The 15,067-nt window shown below is 39.6% G+C and overlaps 1 long non-coding RNA gene across 1 annotated transcript in view; it reads right to left on the bottom strand.

The window, feature by feature from the left end:
- LOC144071901 (uncharacterized) overlaps positions 1-14,452 on the bottom strand; it is a 69,222-nt gene extending 54,770 nt beyond the window's left edge. Inside the window, exon 1 of the long non-coding RNA XR_013299771.1 lies at positions 14,361-14,452. This is a non-coding gene — a long non-coding RNA (uncharacterized LOC144071901). The remainder of the gene's footprint in view (positions 1-14,360) is intronic.
- Positions 14,453-15,067: the final 615 nt, after the last annotated feature.

Raw genomic sequence — 15,067 nt, 5'->3', positions numbered from 1 at the left:
GTGCTTTGTCGTGGCCTGGCTGCACGCCGCAGGTGAATTACTATTGGCATCCAAACCAACAAAGATAATCAGGCTGAATTTCAAGTTGGGGCCACAAGTGGCGTCAATGTGGCATGCAGAGGTGGAGCAATAAGATGGCTCATTCACCAGCTAATGAATAAATAAGTAACGTCGCTACCCAGACTCATAAAATATTCTCCGCAGAAGGTGGATTAAATAAATACTTTATAAATAAAAGATCATATTTTCTGTCTGCACTTTTCGAGCGCTTACAAAGGGGGGAGGGAGGAAGCAACCTGGTGGTGTTTACGGTTGCTGCAATGCTAAGTGACCTGCAGTGAGGTGGAAGAAAAATAACAAAACATTTGCAGCTGAAGAAAAAAAAAAACTTTCCTATCTATGGACAAGGATTAGGGCTGTAGAAGTAAAAATAATTCAGACTTTAATCTCGGAATCCAGAGAATAAAGTAGTATTTCTCTGATTTAGAGACAGAATCTAAGAAGAGTCAAAATATTAGCCACCTATTTTCAGAAAAAGTTGGCCAAGATTCTGACTGTCAACCTAAAATTCTTATATTTAGTCAATATTCTGATTTACAATTCTGCTTTAAAATCTGAATTTTGTGACCACCTACTAGTTCTGATAAGACAAAATCTTAATATAAATATCACACCATTTTGATACCATCGCATTTATGTTTTGTCATTTGGTCGGCAAAAGCGGAGAAATAAAAGAAAATATTTCCGGCACAATGAAACCAAAAATTGAAAGGCTGAGTGAGATATAGTCAATTAGAGCGGCAAAGATTAAAGGTGCTCAATATTATTTTTACGATGTCTGTGTGCAGGCGCGTAAATTAAACCGCGTCTATTGCCACAATATTGGAGGATTATTATCCATTGTGACGAGATGCAATCTTATTTTGCATTTTGAAACTCATGAAATAGATTGTTAACTCGTTGGTTGTCATTGACGGCGCCAATGTCCAATCGATTTGGACTTCGCAATCTAGTAACGACACTCATTCGCAGGAGGGTGCATTGTTGCTAAATGAGAACTTTTTGAATGCTATTGACGGCATGCGTTGATTCACCGCCATCCCTCCGGCTTCAAACAGATTGGCCGTCTAATAGTGCTGAACTTATTTACAGAATTCAATAAATTGGACTTTGTTGAGCCACAAAACGTAGTCATTTTTTTGTAAAATGGAAAAAACAAAAACACGAAACACAGACACTTACAGGAAGTGATGTAAGCAAAAGTAGGATGTTGTAGTGTTTATTTTTTAGTACGGGTAGCGTGGGATCAATTCTCACTCAGTGGCGGTGTGATTGTGTGTGCAAATAGTTGTGATAAGGTCAAGAGGAAAATTAATAAATGTCATTGGTTATGGTTCCGTGTGAATCATTTGTTTTTTTTAATACTCTGACGAGATTTTATCATTTAATTGGTGTGTTTAAACTCGTGATAGTGGGACTTTCAAATTTGAGAGAGATATTCTTGTATCACACAGCAAGAGTGGCTACTACTCAGATATTGCTCTCTTTCTATAGGCTCATCTTGGACAAAATTGCCCCAGGCCATATGACTGTAATCCAGAAAGGAAGTCTAGCAGTGGTAGAAAGAATGAGTGGATGCCCACGGGTCATTTTGCAAGGCATGCTGGTCCTTCTAGGGGCCACATTTGCAACAGTCTATGAAGGGGTGGGAAGCAGCCTTGAGGCTGGAACTGGACATTGTTATACTCAGAGCTGATAAACCTTCAGGGCTAAAAAGCAGTCAAATTATCTCAAACGTGAAAAGAACTGAGCTCTTGTTTGAGATTTTTTTTTCCCATTTGCATTCAAAATCCATCCCTCTCATGCTGGCTTTGGCAACCTTTAAGCCCGACGTACAGCTTTTAAAGATGGGCGGATAATCATATTCCGAAGTGTCAAAACATACATGTCCGTGAATACATCAGACGGCAAGGGGGAGCATCATAACATCATTAGCAAAAATGCTAACGGGCTGAGGGGGGGCTGACCTGGAAACAAGAACGTGGGGAAATGGGGGAGCTTGCTGACTAAATAAATCAAACAGGGTGAAGAGTTACATAAAGGAGGAAGTAGGCTGTTTGAAATGAGGAGATGGGAACAGCGTGTGACTATTAGCACAGGAAAAAGAGGGACAAAGAATGGGAAAATCAACAAGAACAGAAAATATGGTTCACAGCCAAAAAAACCATTCTCACTTCATTTTCACGAGGATACACAATTTGATATTAAGGCATGATAGAATTCTGGTTCAACCTCAAAACTTATATTTCTTCCATGTTGTCTGTTCGTTTGTCTTTTATTTCCACTTGTTCGCAATGGCTATCACTTATGTCGCCCAATCGGTTTCCTTTAGCCACTCATGTAGTCCAGGTGTGCCTGGTTATTTTTGTCTTCTGCATGAGTTTCCAGTTATTAATATATTTGTGATGGTTGTAAATTTGTTCAACCTTGTCTTTTATTGTTCTTTGCTATTTTAGCTAGCGTATATTCACGAGTATACGGCGCATCATATTTTTAGCCGCAGTGTCAGTAACGAGTGCTATTTCTGTATTTTACACACACAAAAGACGCACCGTTTTTATAGACGCAGCCAGGCATGGCAAAACATACACCAGCTTAAACATACACGCTACACCCACACGCTAAAAACACGTTTTTAAAAAGGCAACGGAAGCAAAACTGAGTTCTGTTGTACTTTATTTAGCCATTTTACAACTTACTCACGTCATCATCACCCACAAATCCATCAAAGTCCTCATTTTCTGTGTCTTAATTGAACAATTGTCCAAATGAGTCATCGAAAACGCTGAGTTTTATACGTTCATCCAGGCAGCCACAATCCATTCGCAAATAGTAGCTAGCTAGTAGCTAGCGTAACTATTCCAACGCTGTTTTCCATGCTCCGTAAAGCTGTGTTGATGCCGATCGCCAGGCCACAATCCATTAGGTGTATTGACAAAAGAACTATATATCCCAGCAGTCACTGCGCAGTACTTTTTCTACGGGAAAAATAGTAGAGTCGGGGGCTGCTTGCCGTAGTTGTGAGAGCTGTAGAGGATGGTGTACCCTATCGACTGATTTATTTTATTTTATCGTGATAACAATTTTAGTATTGGTCCATATATAAAGCGCATTGGATTATAAGGCGCCCTGTCTATTTTGGAGAAAATTTAAGACTTTTATGTGCGCCTTATAGTCGTGAAAATACGGTATATTCAAATTTTAACTTTATTCTCATATTTCATTATGTATTCACAAAATTCTAGTATCTTTTTTCTTTTCTTCAGTGACCATAATCCTCCTCCGTAGGTTCACCTTGCTTCAATTTACAATAAAATCTGGATAAACCTTACAGCGAGTAGAATTATGTAAATTGAGTCCCAAGTAAATGTCTGTCAAACCCTGGCAGGGGTGGGGGTTTAAGCTTCGTGTGTTTTGATGATATCTCAAGGTCCACATCCACAGAGAGGGGGGTGCCCACTTGATATTAATCACTAGTTAGTCAATCTGCGCCTCAGGGGGGCAACGCGACAGACCGAAGCGTGCAGGAAAGCACGCCGCAGTGTGAATCATCCGTTCGGCCGCATCGTCTGGGAAATCACTCAAAGTGACGAGAGGTGTGCGCGTTCATGCTCACATCCCATTGGCAAAATGTCATATAAAGTCAATAGAATTGCTTTGCTGGAAAGCAGAAGCCTCTGCATTAGATGGTAGGAATTCAAGAAAAGAGAGGTGCGTCATGACGTCATTCCATGGACGCTGTCAGAACAGGTGCTCGGAGACTGAGCGGACGGAGCGTGCCTTTGTCTTTGATTTTCCACATTGACACAAAGCGAGCTCAGTGATCCTTTTGCGTTCAGTTTCAAGATCCGGAGCTTGGCAGGCTGTCCGGAGGCAGAGTGGTGCGTGTAAAATGGACAAGATCAATGGCTCTGCAACCCCCAATGTTAAAAGAGCCATATTGGATGAACACATGCTCAATGTGCCGATATTAGCCTACTATCGAAAAGGCTGAGTTGGCTTCCAATCAAGAGCCATCATGAGCATTCATGATTAAATGTTTATTTTCCCTGCAGTGCAAGAAAGACATCCGATTTTTGATGTCATTTGTATTTTGAGGATTCACCAAAAAACGAAGGTGCATGATGTGCCACTTCAACATCTGTGAATGGTTTTCCACGCTTTATCTCTTGGGTTGCAAAAAAACTTGCAGCAGTAGTGGAGTTTGTAGATGCAATCCATTTCTTAAATCTATTTTTTCGCTCCTCTAATTTCACCAGATGCACTTTTTCTCTCTTTTCCCAACTGGGAAAGTACTCGGCTGCAAATGTAGCATGCCTTGCCTGGAAATGTCTTTCCACATGACAACTTCTCGCTGCAAAGTGAACATTCCGTCCATCCTTTCGCGTTGGCAATGAATGCAAATGATTGGGTCCAAGAAATGTTTGTTTTCCTCCAATATTTTTCTTTAGCATCCATCACACAGTTGCCGGTTTGTTTACAACAGCCTGGCTAGCGTCCCGCCCTACTGGTAGAAACGTGTGTCGCAGTCTATGATGCAAATCTTTGTTGGCAGAAATGTTGAAATGTAATATTTATTCTACACATTCTTACAGCATTGGAAAACGTTAAGAAAGTTTGTGTCATGTTTGTCCTCCTATGGAAACCATTTCAAAAATATCTAAATATAAAATTTCTCTCCCCCATTTAAAAAAATAAGGAGCCACTACGGCAGTGCTAAAGAGCAGCATGTGGCTCCAGAACTGATGGCTGCAACTGGTCGTCCCCGAAACCCAGTGGGGGCCGTCAGGGCCTTCAAATCCTTCTCTGCTGGCCTAAGAAATATCTGAATCATATATTATATTTTGTCCATCAATACTTATCAAATAATTTAAAATTGTCTGTTAGCTTCCTTTCATTGCTTTTCTCCCTGGTTGCACTGCTTCCAGATGTGTGTTTTCATATTGAAGCATTTAACCAATCACATTTCAGCCATTATTTGTTGCCAGGGTCAGAAATCTGCCTCAAGGCCTTCACAATCAGTTCTGCAGGCTTTGCTGCATTAAACAAGCGTTGATAAGACTTTTGCTTTAACCAATCAGATTTCGAGTTGGCAACACCACATTGCCTTCTCGCAGGTGTAGGGATACGTCATCGATTTCACTAACTATGATTGGCTAGTGATTAGCCAGATATACCAAACTGTATCTGGAGCTAGCTGCACAAGCAAATATATTGTTGTGTTGATTTAAAGCCATTTTCAAGACGGACTATGCCAGAAATATGACAGGACAGGCTCGACTTTCAGCATTAGCTTCGATGGCGATAGAAAAGAAGGAAGAAAGGAGGATGGATATTGTGTACAGTTACAAATGATTTAATCAATAAATGCTAGGAAATGGATTTTACCCCATTTTAGTGCATTTTTTGCCGTTTCGCGTATGGACGTATCAACGTTCATCACTGTCTTTTTCCCAGGGAAATGATACTTCGGGCCTGGTTCTGATGTCTAAAAAGCTCCAGTATTTGTATTTGATCAATAAATGCTGTTTTCGGCTGGATTTTACCCCATTTTCGGCCAATGTTTGCCGGTACGCCATTGACGTTCATCGCTGTCTTTTCCCGGGAAAATCCCCCCCTGGCCCGGTTGTAATGTCTGAAAAGCTCCAGTATTTGTATTTAATCATTAAATGCTGCTAGGAAGTGGATTTTACCCAATTTTTGTGCATTGATTTATTGATTATTTTTTATGTGTCGCAGCTGTAGCTGCAGTAGAGGTTTTATAGCCATAAAATAGTTTTTGAGGGTTGGATTGATTCGTTGAAGGCGCTACGAGAAAATGCACGGACCGCCACTGCTGAAACCTCAAGGGACTTTAAGAAAAATGACCGTTTGTTCACATTGTGAGTGGGACTTAAAGTCATCAGATAAATAAATAATCAAGTCAAGTCCGAAAAGCGGCCAAATCTACTCCTCCTTTCTCGTCTGTGTCCCTTTCACCTTGATGCTATCTCTCGGAATCTGTCTATCAGAGATGCAGGGATGTTTTATCGCAGTAAAGTACACCGCTGTGCAGTAATACCGCCTAAGACGGCAAGGGAGCCGATGGGTATCGCTCTACAAACACAATGTTCCTCCGAGGACAACTAATGCGCCGCTTTCTGGTAGTCCCTTTTCCTTTAAGTCTATCTTTGACTGTCTTCTACCCCACACGTTTGGCTTTTTTAAACATCTATCTCGTTCCGTCAGGAAGACCTCTTGGGGGTTATGATGCGTGTTACCTTTCCCTAACAGGAGATTGCGCAGATATCTCGCCAAGCCCTCGGATGAATGAGAAACAATGTGGGGAGCGCTATATTCAGGCGCGGGGCGAGCGTCGGCGAGCTTTCGCGCCAGGTGTCCCGCCGCGCGTGCACGTCTGGTGCGTCACCCTGCTTTCAGCCGGGCTTTGGCTCCCAATGATGCCTGGCATATGGCGGCGTGATAAAGCAGAAACATGTACTTTGCTCATCTTCAACCTTGGTGGATTTGAAAAAGTGGAGAAATACATTGACCCTTATTCAGTTCCGTTACCTTGAGAATGTAAAAGACGGATTTAGTGGTAATATTATTTGACGAAATGACTGTTTACATACGATAGACTTACTCTCTTGCAGAAGTAGAAAGAGCGAGCGACGTGAATCCAAAAATCGACCGTCAATGAATCAAGATTTATAAATTTAAAAATAGTCATATGAAAAATTACAGTACATAGTTTTATCTTGATGTCAAATATATAGAATGGATGATAGCTTAGACCCAAAATGTCATCATTTACTGAAAAAAAACAACAACATCCAAATCTTCCCGACAGTAAGTGTTAGGATGACAGCTAGAACTGATTGGATTTATATTCTACATTTTTTCCACAAGTTTGAAGTTCAAAATGTATATTTTCCCCATTAGAGGTTCTGTTCCAACCCATAATAAATATGCAAAAATCATGCAGGTGATTTTCTACAGTGCAAGGCATGCCTACATAATTTTTTTTCCTGGAAATTTAATTTCTAGTTGATTTAGACTTAATTTGCATTCATTTAAAAAAGTTTACTTGCACAAACTGGAAGCCAATTATACTTTTCACCCTTTGAGGTTATACTCAACCAATGTGCACATCCACCCAAAAGATAACATTAAATTACTATATATATATGTATATGTATATATATATATATATATATATATATATATATATATATATATATATATATATGTATGTATGTGTATATATATATATATATATGTATATATATACATACATATACATACATACATATACATGCATATATATACATATATATACATACATACATATATACTATATACATATACACATACATACATATATACTATATACATATACACATACATATATACTATATACATATATACATACATATATATGTATATATACATATATACATATATATATGTATATATGTGTATATATATTTATATATATATATATATATATGTTTGTGTGTGTATATATATATATACTTTTATATATGTGTATAAATACACATATATATACATATATATATATATATATATATATATATATATATATATATATATATATATATATATTCAACTAAATAAAAGCCATTACCCACCGGTGCAAAAAAAGAGCTGAACGATTTTTGCGTTAATATGATAATCAATTATACACGTGTCAGAACTAATAGGCCGAGCCAAGACGACCCCCCCAAAAAAAGCCATCAATGTTGAGCCCAAAGACCAAAGGAATTATTATGTGAGGCATTATTTCCCAAGGATGCTGGACGGGATTAAACCGTGGGGCTTGTGGGAGGTCGGAATTGTTTTTCTTCTCCCTGGAGTTGGCTCAAGTAACAACTACGCCGGCGTTATTAAAAAGCTAAAAACAGTGTATAAGCTTATAGTAGCGGGGAATCGCCGTTAGGCCCTCCTGAAGCGACGATTTGTCTACCTTTGAGGGAGAAACGTGTCACATCATGCTCGATGGCAGCCAATAAATTGACAGGAAATTTGGAATTCAATTGAAAGATTGCTAGTAAACGTCCAATTGGTTTGAAGGCAGCGAATAGATGTTCGCCAATTAATCAATCTTTCTTAATTTTACAATAATAATTGAACTGCCATCCTCTTTTAAATGGACCAATGAATAATAAAAGACCAGTGAAACCAAAGAATTTCATAAAAATAAGAAACCGAGTGACTTTCATCTCATCATATTACGATTTTAATCCAGTAATATTAAAAAGCGTGACGTCTTTGAACGCACCACTATAGAAAAAAACATAACAGGATATTTGCCAACAGAGAACCCAAAGATATCTGCTTATCTTTTGTTCTGGTTCATATTTTCTTCGAAGATTCTGACCTCCGGGGCTCTAAAAAATGCCCCTGCATGCGAAATGCGGGAAACTGAGATGCGTCGTAAGGTAGTGTGGGGAAGAAGGAAAAAAAATGTGCAAAGGGACCTTGTTAAATGTGCAACGCTCTGCACAAGACAACTTTGGCATTTGTGCTGTAGCAGTGCAAATAAGCACCAGCTAAGCGATTGCAAACACCGCATAATCTTGACGCGCGCACTATTTCTCAACACTGTTTGGTTTGTTGTGCACACAATCTGCTTGGTGTGGGGTTTGTGTCTGTCACGGCGCACGCCGTCAGATCTTTTTTTGAGGCGGTTTGGCTAATCGCATTATGTTTTACCGGCAGGGCGCTTGACTGCACACACACACACACACACACGCTGACCCCTCGAGCACATTAATCTAAGTTAATGTACATTTCCAGTCTATACATTCCAAATGCTTTTGTCCATGAGGGTTTGCCATGTTCTTTGTGTCCCCGTGTCACGCTGCCCTTCCATTAGCCCCCACGGCCCATAAAGGGTCTTTCAAGAATATTGTGTGCTCTTTTGGAACACAAACACAATTTAGAATCTCTATGTATGTTGATGTTCACAAAGATGGATACAACAAAAGAAATGGGGTCAGTATTTGCTGAATTAAGTGAAGTGCATAATGTTGAAATGTTGTATACCTATCACTAAAACCGTGACACACTTTTGACATTTTACATTTCTATGGTCATTGTCGCTATAAATACACGGGTTTTACATAGATGGATACGTTTTTACTTTGCGATCAGGGACGGTTTTCGCTATGGGCAATGTAGGCGACCGCTCAGAGAGCAAAAGTTCAGTTTTTTGTATGCATGTTGCATGTTGTTTTTTAATTTATTTTATTTTTTCAGGTTGCAACACGACTTAATAAATTTCACATTTGAGGTTGGTTTAACCTGAATTAAAAAATGCGGTCAGAGAGGAAAGCCGTCATAATTATTCATCAAATAATGCATAATATCATGCCGTTCCAATATCGTGATAGATATTTTCCATATGGTGACATGACCACGGATATGGTTTGTTTTCCTTGCAGGAGATATAACCCGCTCACATTTGGTTAATATTAGTTTTTCTGATGAAATTTCAGAATTAACAAGCCAAAAGTGTGCTCTTACTTTTCCAGATATACTGAATTTGACCTTTTCTAAACCACGGTTACATGTCACAGTGATCAATTGTTCGGTTCTTTTTGCTTTACTTGCTATTCTCTAACAAGAAGCTGACTGGAAACTTCCAAGGACGCGCGTTTCTTTGCCTTTCTTAGACTCTTGTCTGTGTTGCAAACAGCTAATCATCAGGAAAATGGAAGAAAACCATTCATTCCAGGAATTTCAAACTTATCCTTGATCCATCGACTAATACAGTACCTCCAATCAATTATTAAATCTATTTTCAGAGTCAATGAATCATTTAGAGACAATGTAGCCTACCTATACTGTCGAGCAAATATTTTATTTATTTTGAGGGTTTGGGTGAACCAAAAAGAATGTTTTTGTGTGTTCATTTAGCAATCAAATTTTTGATTAATGTGCCTATATTTTAACCCGTACAAGTTTACATTAACCTGATGACCTATAAAGATGTTAGCATCATCAGAAGAAGGTAAAAAAAGGGATTGCCATTGTTGTACGAGTCTAGATCTCTCTGCAGTCTGCTCATGTTCTCCGTCAAGCATGAGGGGTCTCACTATTCTAGATGGCCCCTCACGTGTATCATCCCAGTTGATCTGATGGGTGACTCCATGTCAAACGAGCTTCCTGGCTTATCACTTATCTCTCTCTGCTTCACTGCAGGCTACATTCTCAGGTCAGATGCATGCGTGCCTTCCAAGACTTTCCAGAATTATTTCACCACTGTATAGAAAAAGCTTCCCCAGGGAAACTTGGCTGAGGCTAAAGGATAGCCATCTAGGATTCGCATAGTTTGTGGTTTGGCCCTGTGCACCCTAACCTTATCTCAGTTTCCTTGGGATGCAGTTGCCAAGTATTACTGTTTGTCGGTCTCTACAATCAGGCTTGTTAGCACTGTGTTTAGGTTCTTATTTTTTCTTCCTGTTGGCAACAAAACCGACACTGATGAAGAAAAATGAAATCCTTTTGTTCGTCTTAGTACGTATCCACACTGGGAAAGTATAGTTGGCTTTCTTTGGGCTGAACCAAAATACAATGGATCCCTTTTTGGTTTGAAGCAGTTCCCTTTTTAAATTGCAATATTTGCAAGAGTGACGGGACTTGACAACAAGCACACGCATGGGCGAAAATGTTTCAATCATCGGACACAACAGTCTGGTCGGGGTAGCACAGTAAAATCCAGAAGTAAAAAAAAAATCACAACTACCTGTGGTCAGGAGGTGGGTTACACCCTCAACTGGTTGCCAGATAATCGCAGTACTTTCGCATTGCTTTACTCACGTTAAGTTGTACAGGAGAAGAAATCTATGTTCCATAAATACTTTCAAAGTTTGAATCAGTTCCAGTTCCGTGCACTCGGGTCCACCTTCCGTTCTGCTAGCATATCAGAACTTGGACATTAACATAAAATACCTCCATGCAGTGGAAGTAAGAGGCTCTGTCTGGGATCCTCCAGCACTGATGAGGACAAAGCAAGCAAGCTGGCAGCGGCATGATAACCTGAATTCTTGTTTCTTTCTTGGCCTGTGCCCTGCCGAGTTCAAGGCAAGTTCACTGCACTCTGTGAAGTCTTGTCTTTCTGTGTTCAGGTTACCTTTTGCCCGTCAGGCTGCGAAGACTCGGCCCCGGAGTGCTCCATTGAATCCAAAATTACTCTCTACCACCATCATGTTTACGCAATCCCCTACTTATATCCCAGCTCCAAATTGTTCCGGAATGTTTATTTTGCACCAGGGTCTCTTTGCACCCACGGGACCGTCATTTTAGCTTTTCGCACTGATGAAACGGCAAGACGCGGTGTTATTTTTTTCCACGAGAAATTCGAAATGGATGCAAATCTGTTTGAATCTCATCATTTGATTTGCTTCAGACAGCCTTTGAAGCAGCACTGTCGATGCAAGCCGGGCAAGAAATGTTACACATATTTATTGAGTTTTCTTACCTAGCTAACAATTTGGAGATGTCAATCCCACGCCCTAGTTCTATAAATGTGTGTGGCATTCAATTCCAATCAGACAACATTTTCTGATTGGTGTGCAGTGTTGCAGGCCAACAAGTGTATTTCTAATTGATCCCTATCACATTAGAATATAAATTAAACACTCTTCATATCCCTAAAGTTATTGCGGGAAGGACAAGCTGAATGTTTTGCTAATGTGTTCTGGCCGTGCTTTCGGTTGTAAATGAACCGTTGAAAAGCCTGCCCTTCGTCTAAAAGTCAGCAATAATGGAAAGTACAGTTTGTTATTGTTTCAATTTTAATTTACTTTGTGGTGTGACTTTTGACTTTAAGAGTGAAATCTGATTTAAGCGGAAATTTGTGTTACATGGCCAGTGTAGGAACAGAACTTGCTGGGCTATCTGACCATCTGAGAAAGAAAATCAGAGCTTAACAGCATTTCTATTGTTGAAATTACTGCTACATGCAGATGAGATCTTGTGACATTGAAATGGACAAGAACCCTATCCGTGTTTTTAGCTTGGAGGCTAATGGTTCTTTTGCCAAATTCTGCTAAAGCCAGCACATCGTAGATTTTATATGTATAGTATAAACGTTTATGAAAAGGCCTTCCTTGAACGACTACCTTACCATCTATTTACAATCATTATGAAAAAGGCCATAGAGTGGTTGAAAGACTCCAAATAAAAGTGATTGATTTAGACATCATAACCATAACACAATGACTGTCATCTGTGTCAGCCTTGGGGCCATAACACCAGGATGGATACAGGGTTTGGCTGCAGTGGTTGCCTGGTAACGGCAAGGTGGATTTTTTTTTAACTTTGTGTGTGTGTGATACTGATGGGTTGCGGTCATGTGGTCAGGCCAAACTGAGGGTCAGGTCGTTGAGATAATGAGTGTCCTCAATAGTCTTGAGTATATCAGTCAATTTGTGTCAATGGCCTTTTACCTGGGCCTCAGCTTGCTCTAATGGAAGTATTGAATCAAATATATGTGATTGGGAGTTTCTAGAAATAGACCTTTTCTTTTCTGGCTCTTACGAAAAGTGCGGATTTGAAATCCTTATTCTCTATGTTCAGGAGTCTATTCTTGCCTGACTTCGGACACTTTGGAGTGGTCGCCAGTCAATCCAAGCGACAGGTTGCAAGAGAGATGGACAATCATTTGAAGAGGACTTAATTAGTCAGGCAAATGAATGGGGCTCACTAGTTCGCGGGCCCGGAGTTTTCTTGCCACCAGAAATGATTGTGAGGTCTGCCCAAGAAAAACGACGCCTCTCCTGAGTGGTTTCTAATTTCTTTAGTTAGATTATCATAGTTAGATGTAAATTAGTCTGGCTTGTACTCTCATCATTCCAACAAGAGACAAAATGATGAAATTTGGACCGAATCCCCCGTGTCATTAGCAATATCTCAGTTGATAATATGACAGTGAAGAGCTAATGAATGTAGACCAGCGCAAATCAGCTCCAAGAAAGCCACATTATAGTTTAAGCAACTCCTTTGCACCAATCAGCACGCATACTTACATCCCCTTTAACATCATTATACATAGTCAAATCTTTTACTGGACTTATAATACACGGTGAGCGCCAAAATGTTCTACTTGCCATCCTTACATTTCAAGTACGGGGCCAGTAAGAAAAAGTTCAAGTATAATAATGTACCGTTGTGATTGCCAGAGCTACTCTGCTCTCTTTCTCCAGTCAGCACCAAAGACATTTGATTTCTCTTCATGTTGCCCCACGGCTCCCCTCAAAGCTCTTCCTTCTGGCCAAGCCGAGTACACAAGAGTCTCTCAAAGTAGCGGCTGCTACACAAACAAATCGTAAGGTCTCTCTAGTCTCCACATGTTTGTAAAACGGCACCGGATTAAAGTGCAATGTGATCGGAGACCAGCGTACCAGTGCACCGCCATCATGACGTGTTTGGGGCGAGTGTCAATAAAACATTATTGAGATCCTAAGTACGTGAGACTCATTACAAAACCTTTCACAAGAGCGCAAAGGGAGCTGGGGTGGGGTGCTTCTTAAGAACACGTGAATATTATGCTGTGACAACATCCCTCGTGTCATTAGAGCATGACATTGAACCATGAGGACTTTGGAAGCTGCGAGCAAAATAGCATTATAATATTTCACCATTGGCGAGGCACGTACGCACGTACAGTAAGGAAGGTCAGTAAAGGATTCGGCAAGAAATATTTCATACTTAAAAGAAGTACCCACTTCACGAAATATGCCGGTGCTTAGAATTTGTCTGCTTAGGCGGAGAGGTCCACTTTCTACCTCTAGTTTTATGAAAAAATCTGTTTATGAATGATTAAAACAAGATGAATACGACAAAAGTGACTGAAAAATCCAAAATAAATGTGCTAATAGTTCCTAATAACATTCTGATGTGATTTTTCTTTTTATCCTTTAACAGCAGATAATTACTGGCAGATCTCCCAGTGGAAATGGCTTGGACGCCGAGCATTGACGATGACTTAAATGAGTGCCCTATGAAGCGTTTTAATGGCATGAAGCAATCATGTCATTTGAATATGAAAACATCATAACGTTAGAGCATGACAGTACCAGATGCTCCACCACATGCAGATCATTGTTTTACATAAATTGACAAGATACTTTAGTATATTTATCCAAGTGCGTACGCTAGGTTGGTCTTTACTATTGTTTTGTTGTCCAATTGAGTTGGACCTGCCCTAAACTGATCATCAGTCCATCATCAGTGTATAAATTTGATTGAGCCGCATGGAATTGAACTGTTATGATAATGTGAGAACGTACCTATTGATGCACTTCAGCTGCTACCAAAGTCGATACATCACTCTCGACAACTCCGTCCGTCCAGCCGCGGAACGTTACAGATGAATCGGCCTTGAAAAAGAAGAATAGAAACTCAATTACTTCGCAAAATTGAATTTTCAGAAGGGCACTATTGTAATGTGCTATACAAATGGAGCAAACCAAATGGTGGGAATTAAGTTTGGAAAAGAAAAAACAGACACCATTTATATGCTTGACAGCTCGATTTCACATCTAAAAGACCTAAATGCGGGTAAAACGAGGCGATTATAATAGGCCTGGATTTTGAGTTGAGAAATTGTATTAAGGCTACCCAAATAAATGCCCAAAACAAGAAGAAACGCTCTAACAAATAATACGAAGTAGGGCCAATTATAGATGTTTTATGAAATGAAATATAATGTAAAGGGTTTCATGTGCAGTGCAATACAATTCAGCAATAGACTGCTGCACCCTCATTGCAGGAAGGAGCGCTTCCGCAGATCCTTCCTCCCATCAGCTGTCAGGCTCTTTAACAAAACAAATGGCTGAGTGTTAAGACCTTCCGTATGCATGCATGTACATCTATGTGTATGTATGTATAAATGTGGTCATATATATGTGTGTATATATATATATATATATATATATATATATATATATATATATATATATATATATATATATATATGTATATGTGTGTGTGTATA

The sequence above is a fragment of the Stigmatopora argus genome, chromosome 3 (assembly GCF_051989625.1).
Source record: "Stigmatopora argus isolate UIUO_Sarg chromosome 3, RoL_Sarg_1.0, whole genome shotgun sequence".
In the NCBI taxonomy this organism is placed as follows: domain Eukaryota; kingdom Metazoa; phylum Chordata; class Actinopteri; order Syngnathiformes; family Syngnathidae; genus Stigmatopora; species Stigmatopora argus.
This window is presented reverse-complemented; position numbering and strand designations above follow the sequence as displayed.